The sequence below is a fragment of the Mesitornis unicolor genome, unplaced genomic scaffold (genome assembly GCF_000695765.1).
Source record: "Mesitornis unicolor isolate BGI_N332 unplaced genomic scaffold, ASM69576v1 scaffold16049, whole genome shotgun sequence".
Classification (NCBI taxonomy): domain Eukaryota; kingdom Metazoa; phylum Chordata; class Aves; order Mesitornithiformes; family Mesitornithidae; genus Mesitornis; species Mesitornis unicolor.
Genome location: NW_010209397.1, coordinates 22750 through 34890, shown reverse-complemented (window position 1 = coordinate 34890; position 12141 = coordinate 22750). Strand labels below are relative to the sequence as shown.

General features: G+C 40.3%; 1 protein-coding gene across 1 annotated transcript in view; it reads right to left on the bottom strand.

The window, feature by feature from the left end:
- IQSEC1 (IQ motif and Sec7 domain 1) overlaps positions 1 to 12141 on the bottom strand; it is a gene marked incomplete at its 5' end in the record, with an annotated part of 47065 nt that overhangs the window by 29130 nt on the left and 5794 nt on the right. The window lies entirely within an intron of this gene.

Below are 12141 nucleotides of genomic sequence, written 5' to 3'. Positions count from 1 at the left end.
CTTTATTCAAATACACTTTAAACCAGGCTCGGTAAATCTGTAAAACAGACTTAAAAATCCATTTAGCAATACATTGGAAGCCAAAAGTTCTTTTCCCGTAAATACTTTCTTCACGTTGAAGTGAAGCACTAGGACGTGTTACAGTCTAGGAAGATTTGAAAGAAGCCCAATTTGAGACAAAAGCTGTAACATGGAAACAACATAAACTCCGAACTGCAATAACATGGGATTTGTACCTGAAACCTCTGAACTGTAAGAATGAAGACTCCTCTAACTCAAGAATTAAAGACCTTCTCTAGAGCATTTCTAACAGGTGTTGAGACGAGAACTGTAACTTTCCTGACGCAACTTTGACCTTTCTTTGATGGTTCTGACAGTCATCACTACAAGGGGGACAAAGGATTTCTTAAAGCAAGCATAAGCAGAACAAGGCTTCTTCATGGCAGAACCTACAGCTTCAGGTGGTCACTGGGTACCCCACCCCAGTCAAGCCAGGCCGCACCAGTACACTCAAAAAGGTGGCAGGAAAGACGCACGATCAGAGGCATCCGGTACCCCACTGCAGTTCTTAGGGCATCACTCCTTGAGCAAGGCAGCCTGCAATGGTCGCAGTTTTTCTATTACCAAAATGAACACTATCTGGCTCACTGGAGCCCTCTGAAGGTTAAAGGTTATATAGGAATGTGCACAAATGAAGCTCTAAATAAAGTAAGTTTCTGTGGCTAAGTGCAGGAATTAAATATCAGAGGAAGAAAAAAATGTCCTATCCATTAGGTATCTCCCTAGCTTCCAATTCAGCTCATAAATGCTAATTTCGGTTCCTGGTCTGGAAGTCTAGGCTTGCTGAAAAAATTCCTTCATATTTCTATTTTCTGATGATCTGAAACCTTGAATTCATTCAACGCTCTTGACCAATAAATTGAATTTTATACGAACTAAATTTTATCAAACAGCTTACTGGAAGAACAATCTCCCTTTTTTAAAAATCACCTTACAAGCTGTGGAGGTGCAGGTGTTTTATTGCTGTTGCAGGCTCTCTCCCGCCCCCACATCAAGTGTGACACTACCTTATTCAACAGAAAAAGTATTTAATAAAAAACTGTGACTTTGTAAGAGCGTCTGAAGTGCTGTACTTCCAATGAAATTTTACTTGAAAACCGAAGGTAACAACAGGTTTAAGAGAAAAATGTACACAAGGGTGCCTTCCCTCTCTGTCTTAAACACAAGCAATATTTTCACTCTTCAGATTTAGAGACATTGAAGAACTAAACAGGTTCACAGAAATTTAAGCCACGTCCAACGTCATAAATTTCAAGTACTACTAAGTAGAAAGGAATTGCCTCTTAAATGCACCAAGAGGACGTGTAGGTTGTGGTGTTGACTGTCAGCAAACTACTCGAAACTCATTTGCTTCTTTCCAGTGAAAAGCAGAAAATACCAGGTACCTGACAGGGTTTCTGAGAGGGCAGGTTTTAAAAGACAACACAAGCAAAGAGGGATTCGACTGCTGGCAAAACCAGCTGTTTTAAATTGGGCAGCCTTTCTTTCCCACCAAACCCTAATTTTCCTGACATGTATGATGGGATGCAGAAGGGAGCGGGACACGAAAGGGTCATGGACTTAACATGAGACAGGACATCTGACAAAAGTTATCCTCATTTCTGCCTACTCAGAATTGAGCGTAGACCGTTTTGTACTTACAACTAAGAGTCTTTTGTGATTAGGAAAATTCCCAGTGATGGCTTGTTAATTACACCTACCAATAAGAGGGAAGATGAGAAGTCTATAAATAGCAATCGTGCAAGCTGCATAAGCAGAGCATTTATTTTCAGATTTGAATTCATTAACTAATATCATCATGCACTGTCTAAAACTAGGACCTTACTTAGCTGATGATACACATATTTAGAGAGCTTTTCATTTTTACAAGATTGCTTCCAAAATAAAGCTTTAAAATGTCTTCTACCTTAAACCAAACCAAAACAAAGCACCTACAAAAAAACCCCAACCAAAACAAATGGAATCTACTGAAAGGAAGAAAAAAAATCAACACAAAGGTGTGCAAAAACGTGTTTGCATAAAATTCTCAGGTGTTGCGTAAAGGGCTAAGGAGTTTGCCAGAAACAGGTTAACAAGGCCTTTAGGATGGCTTGAAGCACCATTTTCCTTTTAGGGGAAAAACACTGATGAAGAAAGTAATACAAACTTCAAAATAACAGATCAAGCCAGTATATTTAATAAGCATTCTTCTTAGAGTACTGCTCATAGCCAGCCAAAATGTTGCCTTTGTGTGTTTCTGTAAACAGGCTGGATTCTGCAGCAATTTTTGGAAAGAGGGATTTTTTTAAGAGGAAGCAAATTGCAGGAATGAAGAGTGCAAAATCACACAGAGACAACAGTTAAAAACCAAAGAGGAAAAAAGCAAAACAACCAAAGCCAAGCCAAACCCGCTTAAAAACCCATTCCCTCAAAACCCAAGACAATGGTAAATGCCTGCACATCGTTGCTGTTTCCTTTCGTTCCTATACTGATTAGAAGGAGGCAGTTTATTTACTCAGCAAGTTCTACCTGCAGTACTGAAAGCATCAGTTCAGTTGAAGTTCATGTAAGTTGCTGATATCTGTGTAGATCTCACTGGAGTGGTGGGGTTTTGGGGTTTATAGCTTGTGGAGGGGTTTTTTTTCCTTTAACAGCTATGCAGGTTGAATCCGGAAAAGTCACCAAAAAGTCCACATATTTAGGAGTTTTGCTAATGTAAGCGATGTATGAGGCTCTCCCAAGAATGAGCTCTTCTTTGGAGTATGGGGTAGAAAAGAACAATAAACAGGGTAATAATATCAAAGCTGGTTCAGTCCTGAGAGAAGTGTCCCTTATCCGAGTTAGGAATATATAGAAAGAAAAAAACCCGAAGAGTATTTATTTTTATTAGACTAAAAACTACAAGTATCTAAGAAGCACAGCATCTTTAGAAAAACACTGCATTCCTGATATATTTACTGTCATGAGCTAATTAGTAAGGAGAGCCGTGATCCAGACATTGACAGTTGTGAATGTGTCATTATTTTTCTCAATTAACTTTCACCCGGTTGGATGAAACACTGACAGACGATGTTTTATTACAATAACTTACATCACGTGAGAATATCGTCAACCTGCAAAGATAATCACCAACTAGCTGCTGCAGGAAATCAGGATTGCCAACGATAAAAACCAGCCCTGGAGCTTCATGACTTACTAAATCTGGACTGTCAAAATCACACAATTCCAGTCCCTAGTTTGACATTTCCTCTGCTTGGATTCTGTTTCCAGAGGTGCTCAAGACCTGCTGGAGTCTGAGAAAGCAGGAAAGCCACGGTCAGAAGCATCTCCACCTCTGAAGAGCAAAGTTGCGCTCACACAGCCCAGCAGACAGGGCAGGAGCAAGGACAGACGGACAGACTGCTGTCTGAGTCACAAAAGGACACACGGTTACAAACACACCTCCCTATGCTGTTGCTGGACAGAAAGTAATACTAGATTCCAAAAGTTAGTGGGACTTGCGAAATACGGCTTTGTGTTACCTGGGTATCCAAAAATGTTATCTTCAAAATTATAGGAAATACTAGAATATTGCAATACTACTAAATACTCTCTCTCTCTATATATATATATATACACACACACACACAATATACTATATATATACTATATTGCAATAATACTATAATACTAAAATATTGCAGTGAATTTAAAAAGTGAATTTGATAGAGGAAAAGCTTTCAGTCAGGTTCTAGATGGTAAGAAATAAATCAGCTCTAACTCTGCATTTGCTGTTATCTACCAGACTTTCTGGTACAGCCAGTCTTACTGCAAACAAACTCATGAAATGTAAGGGCTGTAGCTGGTGAGCACTTCAGTGGCAGTGCCAGCACTGGCACCAGACTCTGCTCTCATTCCTGTTGCTGGTTTAGGACTTCCTGACAAAACGAACTAGGAGAAAAAAGGGTTTTGTTGTTTTACATTTGTGGCTTTTTCTGGGTGTGTGGTGGTTTGTTTCAGTTTTGTTTTCTTTCCTAAATCCAGTCCATCTCCCCCATAGCTTCACAATCAGTTGTACAAACCATGCCACAGAGTGGATGAAGTGCCTATGTCCATGTTGGCCTATGGGAGAAGAGAATAGCAAGCATTACCTCGAAAAGAAACACTCAACAAAACAGTACTAATGTGGATAAAGCCTTCCCTATTTTTGACTTGCTAAACATGTAAAGCTTACAAGCATCCAAACCCATGTTAAATCTTTGTATTTCCTTCTAGATGCTGAGACACAGGGGATAAAGCTGGCCTGACTGAAAGCAATAAGCTTCGTGACTGAAGATGCAATAAGCATCTAGAAAGAACATCAGTGTTTCTGAAGACACATCTATGCTTGTTGGATTCTTGTCTACGTTTAGGCACATACACATGCACTACGCTGAAAGGACCATAAACTGCGAGAATCTAGAAAACAAGCAGAGCAGAACTACAAACATTTCTTAGAGGCTGTCAACACTACAAACAGAAACAGCTCACAAAGGTGCTGCTGCCAAAGCAATCTTTTCATGTTGGGGATGGAGAATTTAATGCAGCTACAATGCCAGCCCTCTGATAAAAAAATAATCTTCCCTGCCTTTGAACTAGAGATCCCATCTTGAAAATATTTACAGTTGTCTCAAAACTGAGTATTAGTTTAACATTAAAATCCAGGGATGGCTTTTTAAAAAGCAAGAACCTAAGCCTTTTTTTAGACTCATTTAAGAAGTTAAATATTTTTAAAGAGCCAAGTTGGCAATAACAAGCTAGTTGAACATTCTCCTTAGTCTGGCAGACAGCTAAATTTTGTTTCTGTGGTTGTACTTTTTCCTTCAGTTTTGCTGAATATCCTACTGCTGCTGCCACAAAGCTAAGAGAACCTCTGTGCCTATTTTAAACCTTCTAGGAAAGGAAAAAAACCTCAATATCCTTAAAATGCTACCAAAACTAGTGCTAAAACAACTTGTCAGAGCTCAATCAATGATGCAGCAAGGCAAGAAGGGGACTGAAAGGAAAAAAAAATAAGAGAAACTGACTGGAAAGCTTGATCTGCGACTTCCTCACGCTGCACAAGTGTTTAATGAAGAGAAAGAACTATGTGTAAATTGTATCAGCTGGGAATTACAAGCAAGTAGCTCTGGGTCAGGAAAATAAGCCAAGAAACAGGAATTTCCTCACAACTTCTCTGCATCTCATGGAAATGGGGAGAGAGTTACTAAAATTATTTTTTTGCAGAAGCCCTACAGCTTCCCCCACAATGGGGAAGGCTTCTCTCCGCTACATGATGATACATGAATCTTCTCAGTCTCGAACGAACTCCTCAGGTTCATTCAAGACCAAACCAAAACACTCCCACCACAGATGTGAAGGTCCATCTTACTTGCAGGTATGCCAAATTACCTGGAGTAATCTGCATTCAGTGAAAGCTGATTCATACTCATGTCACTAACGAAATAATTTACTAGGAAGTGATCTCAGTACCCAGGTCTACTTGGTGGGGAAGCGAATTAAAGAGAGGAAACTGTAGATATCTGTTTTCACAGAACTGGGTAACTGATCTAAACAGTTCCACCGTTACTTTGTCTGGTCAATCAGTTTCTTTATGCCACCATTTCCTAGTAAAGTGCTGGGAAATTACACATTAAACGTTATTGCTGCTACTGAATGTTTAGATGTGTGAAAATTATCACCTGAATCAGAGCTGGTTACAAAACCATGAAAAGTGTAGAAAAGGCAGCTAAAGGCTCCAAGCAGGAAGTCTGCGTTATTCTACTAAAGGAGGAAAAACAGAGTTTAGAGCTATTTCAGAAATAAGATTTTTCCCTATGAGAAGTATCAGCCTTGAGGAACAAAGCAGTTAGCACAGTGAAGGGAATCCTAAGGCACACCCCAAGCAGTTGCAACGCAGTAGCTGGACAAGTCCTGGCTAGTAAAACCGATCCCGTGTCATCATGCTATAGCTGCAGCTCCTCATTATTCCCTCTCTTGGCAGTGGACAGCCTGCTTTTTCCCCCTTCCCTGCTCCTTCCTTCCTTGCAAGAAAGGAAATATTTTAGTTAAATAAATGGACCAAAATACTCTACGAGGATTAACTCACCTCTTCTGACCCCTTTGCATCTCTGCATTTCTCAAACAGTAAAGAGTTTGCAGCTGCCAGCAGAGCAAAATATACTCCACTTTCAGACAAGACAGATGAAAAACCTGCTGGCTCCCTCAGAACGACTTGCCAGGGCTGAGTTTGCTTTCATGTGTATGTAACTGTAGTTGGGAATGAGACGTTAAGATGACTATGTCCTTGAAATTGAGGAACAGTTCCTATATTAACGTTTTCCTAGTGTCGCTGCCCTGAATTCTCTTTCCACACCCTCACCCCAGTTACACATAACAGAAACACTTCAGCTTCAATTTCTGCAACTCTGCTGACCGCAGATGGTAAGTACTGACAAGCACATTTACTTTATAAGGGATACCTTTGAAACTGGCAATGCAAAAATACCATTTAAAGATATCCAGAATTTTCATTTACAGATCCACCAAATCCCAATTCGGTAGATACACAGGAATTCTTAAACAGGAAGAAAGAGTGGGTGCCCCCTTCTCTTTTCCTTAACTCTTCTTCCAAGGGTTCCTATACAGCCTTCCCTCCTCCCTATCAAACTACCCTCTGTATGCCCGCAAAGGCAGCTGCTCACATTTTTTCACCCTCGAAATTCAGCCACTTGAGATTTGGGGGTGGTGGGGGAGGCGGGGAATGAATTAAAATTCTGGCATCCGGAGTCCTATCAGATGCTCGTCTGGGAGCTGCTCACCCAATCACATTCTTCCATTCCCAGGGTCATTTTCTAATAACCGGCTGCATCCTGAGCACGCACCCAGGCATTGTTGGAGCAAACCAGTCACCGATTCCTGGCACGTAGCAGCGGGAGGCAGCCGTGTGCCCAGAACGGCTGAGGGCAGGCGGAGCTGGCGGCAGAGGATGAGGTAATGGCTCTTCCCGCTTCCAGGGACACTCACACGCAGTCACTGCTGGTCCAAGCGCAGCCTTTCAAAAGCTAGATTTGCTTTCAACATTTGGTAAAGTTTATAGTCCTTTTTAATGGCAATAAAGGGAATCCTTGTGCCCATATTTGGAACGGGTGCTTAATACACTATTGGTTGGATTCTAACAGTTATACATTTCAGCTGCTTCGTATGGGCAGGACATGATGTATGCTAATGAAAGCACTCATTTTGGAAAAAAAAGGAGGAAAAATGGGTCCTCAGGGAGAAAAGATAAAACATTCACAGAACAAAGCAAAACATAGAGCTTTTTTTTTTTTCTTTGGGTGTTCTTACTTAGGGCTAAACATTTTTAGAAATAATGAGAGTCATACTAAGAACATTCTTCTCTTCTTACTAACCCCTCGGCATGTTAGAGGACAAGCTACATGGAGAGCTTTGATTTTAATTTTTGTTGGAACTGTCTATGGCTGAATAATCTGCACTCCAGATGTTGTAACAATAGTAAAGTCCCTCCCTGCTTAGTAAAATAAAGAAATACTTACAATTAACATTCCAAGGGATCTAGACATGTTTAAATAAGTCTGCTCCTGGAATTAGTATCCAATTCACATCAATAGTAATTTTAAAATTTTTAATAAAATAATCCCCATCATGCAATAAATGAAGCTAGAAGGGCTTTCAGGGCTTATAAGTCCAAAGGTGATAGATCACTGCATAATGCAAACAGATACTCATGCCTTTTTAGCTCTGTCAATAAATCCTTTGAGAGAACTTTGGAATTGTGGGCACCTTGATAATATCCTGTTATAAAGGAAGCTAGAGAAAACTCTTCAAAACAGTAACCTCTAATGAACTGAGGAGACATAGGGAACAGTTTCCCATCTGCCACTACAATTTCCAGGAAGAAAAATCAGACAGAAAAAAATGTGTGGGGGTTGAAGGGTATCCGAGAAAACTTACAATCAAAATATTTATAGCCTAGCCTCTGTTCTAGCAAAGTAAAGGGTTGTTCTCTTCACTTACCTCCAAGATGTAGGTGCAAGATTACACTGCACAAAAAGAGCTCTCAACAACATTATGACACAGCATAAAAAGCAGAGCAGCATGGTAGAAATGGCTCATGAGCTGTACTTCAGTCTCTCTTCATGAGCCATGTCAGAAACTGGCACCAGCACCAGCACGACTGGCTCCAGTGGCAAGAAATGACAATGCCATAAGAACACTGCCATTAGGAGGGCATTTAACAGTGTCTTCCAATATCTGATATCCCAAAGGACATACTAAATATGACTCTAGTCTCTGCTAGATTAACTAATGAATCTGAGAAATGCAAACTTTTATCTCCACTAAGCGCAGTTGCATCAAATTTTCAAACCATTCTACCATTGTCCAAGTTTTGTTGAAAATACTTTATTCATACAGAAAGTGTTTGTAGCCCCTGCCCAAGAAAATGCTAAATACTCACTACCCTGTACTCCATTCAATGTGGCCCAGTAGTGTGTGTCACTGCAGTCAGAGGAGACAGAAACCGAGGGCAGTGTTTTTGGCAAATGTACCTGGTAGCCACAAACATGTGTCAAGGAGCCAGAGTTAATGCCACTATGGTGGTGGCACAAGAGAAGGGAATATGGCAATATCCTTCTTCCTACACTTGTGCAGCTCTGCACAGAACTACAGTCTGTAGTTGACCTGCAGGGCAGACCATGTTTCCTTAAGACTACTGAGGTTAAACCATGCAGTCCTATTTAATCTGTCAGAATCATCAGTGCACTGGTAGCAGAATGGAACCTGAATATCCTCCTAGATTGGGCAGCAGTAACTGGGAAACCTGGTATTTCCAGCCTGCAGTCAAAACAAACAAGAGAATAAAATCATAGCCCTTTTTACTTTTTCTTTTCTTCTTTTCTTTTTTTTAAGCAGCAGTCAAAAGGCCTCTTGAAGCCTTGTTTATAAGCAAACAAGTCTCAAAGGCTGGATTTGCGTTGGCAGGATTTAGAGTCTGCAAAATAAACCTTTCTGGGTAGTGTTTTCCTTCTGCCTATAAGGGAGGAATGGTTTCTAGTGTAGTATCTCCCAGACTACAACCCTTTCAAACTACACTGAAGAAAGTGCCTAATTCAACACAGCTGGCCTCACCAAGAATCCCTGGGAGCCCCTGCACTCTGGGCATGCACCTGCAGTGCTTAGTCCAGGGAAGCAATGAATGGTAACACACAATGTGACAGACTATTGGCAGGGCAGAATCACTACTGCCATTGATAAACAGGAGAATGTACAGAAACTCTTACTTTGTTGCAATTTCTCTGGCAGAAATCATTCCATTTGGGTGATACTGTACGTTCTAGCATAGCGGATACCACAAAACATCTTTTAAAAAGTATGCTGCTTTGATCACTGCCAAGGTTCCAAATTGAGTGCCAAGTTATAGTTTGAAACAGATTTTGTGAGTGATAGAACTCCTAGAAAAACAGTTTTCAATTACCTACACTTTACTGTTCTGTGTTCTCCATTCTCCAAGGGCATTCATGCTACTAATGTTTCACAGATAATGGTGAGTAAGTGACCTTGACTACCAGTTGTGCTCAACTTCTACTCTACCCATAACTGGTTATTCTAATAAAAGGCATCTGGTAAGAAGACCTCACTTTAGCTCCTGAAAACTATTATTGTAATAGGAAAGCCAGAATAATTATAAAACATCTGTTGAAATTTCAACTGGGAGGATAGTGACTTTCCATGCTTCTTAACACTTCATTCTCTCGAGATTGTGAACAAAGCAAAAGTATTTTCTCCACTGCAATTCATGTACTTTAAGTTTCAAAATTCTTTGTATTTCAGCCAAGCTTCAGAAAGAAATGACATGATTATTTCTTAATTAAGGTTTGGGATCTTAATTTTCAAGAATGATTTCAAAGGCTGGACTTGATGATCTGAGAGGACTTTTCCAGCCTCCATAATTCTGTGAAAGATGCAATGAAATTAACATGAACTTCTTGTAAAAGACATGCCTAAAATTTCTTCTGGCAGATGCAGACGTTGGAGAAAAACTTGACTTTGTGTAATAGGTAACTTCAAAGCCACTTCTTTCAGTTCTGTGCAGTCCTTCCGCATGGGTGGAGCACACATCCTCGCTGGAGCTCACTGCCAACGCTTGTATTACTCCCTCATTTTATGATCACAAATGTGTCAGGAAAGACGTGATCAAAGGACATCGGAATGATTATGCTGCACTGACTGGGAGAGTAGACTAAAAATGTATCCCATCACAGTGCATGTATACATCAGTTTGCATTTTTGCCATGTCATGGGAGAGAAACTGAAGAGGGGACCGATTTGCCGACGATCCATCTGACCTGCAGACCTCTTTCCTGGCCCATGTCTACCCAGGTCGGGCAATCCTTCTTTACACCGTTTTGCATGTGAAACTGCAGCCTTTGCCAAGTACATCACCTGCAAATCCTGACAAGTGCCCGAACACAATCTCTATCCCTTCACTTACCTCACAAAATCCAATCCCACTGATACAATCTTAAGTCTCCTCCTGAACTTTTTAAAGACTAAAACTTTGGAAGCTTTCCAGCTCCCTTCCAAAAGTTTACAGATTCACACGCTATCACGGTCTATGATGGTTCAATACCTGATATTGCACAGAGGGGAAATAAGGCAATTAATGAAATGTCACAATCTGCAGATGTAAAGAGCCATGATCAAAGCCAAGATACATGGGATACTGGGGAACTGTCTGAGCTATCCACAGAACCGGAGTGACTCGGCAGAAGGTAATGAGAACCTTCAGTTCTGTATCAATACTGGAGATAAAATGCCTTAAGGGAATGAAACAATTACAGAAAGGATCACGCACAGAAGTGCTGCCCAGAGTCCTGTGCAGTGCTGTCTTTTAGAACTCACTGCTAAGAAACTTCAAATCATCTTACAACCAGCCAATACACAAAAAACGTTTCTCTCTCTTGAAGTCCACGCACAGCAAGATCACTTAGATGTGCTTCAAATAACAGTCTCTATTCTCTATTCCTTATGCTTATTTTTCACTTTCACTGCTATGGCATGTGACTAGAAGCCTCTGACAACTTCCAGTGCTCTGCATGCTGCTTGAGCATTTCTCCATTCACGTTTTTCTTACACCCCTCTGTAATTGACTCAGAAGACTGTATCACCAAGCCTGAAGTTCACTGATCATTGACAGCTTAAGGCCTAATTACTGTGCAAAAAACCCAAGCAAAAACCAAGCCTTTTACATGTCAGTGAAACTGCACTAACAATACCAGCACCCTCCTCCCCAGCCCAAGAATGTTAATGTTAAAAAAGGTAAATGGATCTATCTTCCTACCCAGTCTATTCCATGACAAGAAAAAGCTGCAAATATCCTATGACTGACATACCAAATGGTTAAAAGCTTCTGTAGAGGCCTGTTAATTTTTTGTAAAGATAAAAAAAATTAATCCTGATTTTTAAATTTATTTTTTTTTACAGCCAAACTTGGCCAATCCATACTTAGTATTGTAATGCACAGCCTCACGTGATGGCATCAAAAAGCTTTAACTATCTGCAATGTTACGACACATTATTATATGATGAACCACTGACCTATTAATCCAAACAAACCAGACCCCAGCACTGCTAGCTGAAAAGAAGGGCTGAACTCACTCAAGCTGTAGGAGGCTGTGCAGCAAGGTCTGCGGCAGCACGCTTAAATATCTATTAGTTCTTCTGAAGCTGCAGCATTTTCATAGGAAAATCCCAAAGGACTCTGGAGAAAATTTCAAAAACTTACACACTGTAAGCTGCCAGCAGTACTTTAAAGAACAACAGGAAAAAATTCTGGCACTTAGCATCTTTCATCTAAGTGCTCTGAGGAGCTTTATAAGCACTACCAAAGTGTGTCCAAAGAAGAAAGTATTTCAATGAAAAAAAGAAGCTTGAGAAAGTTATTTTATAGAAGTTTTAAACAACTCCATACATGGGAAAACTAACAGTCATAGGCATAAATACGTATTTTATGATAAATGATAAATATTTATTTAGCATAAAAATATTCAGCACATTGTTTTTTAGTATCAAAGTTTTGATGAG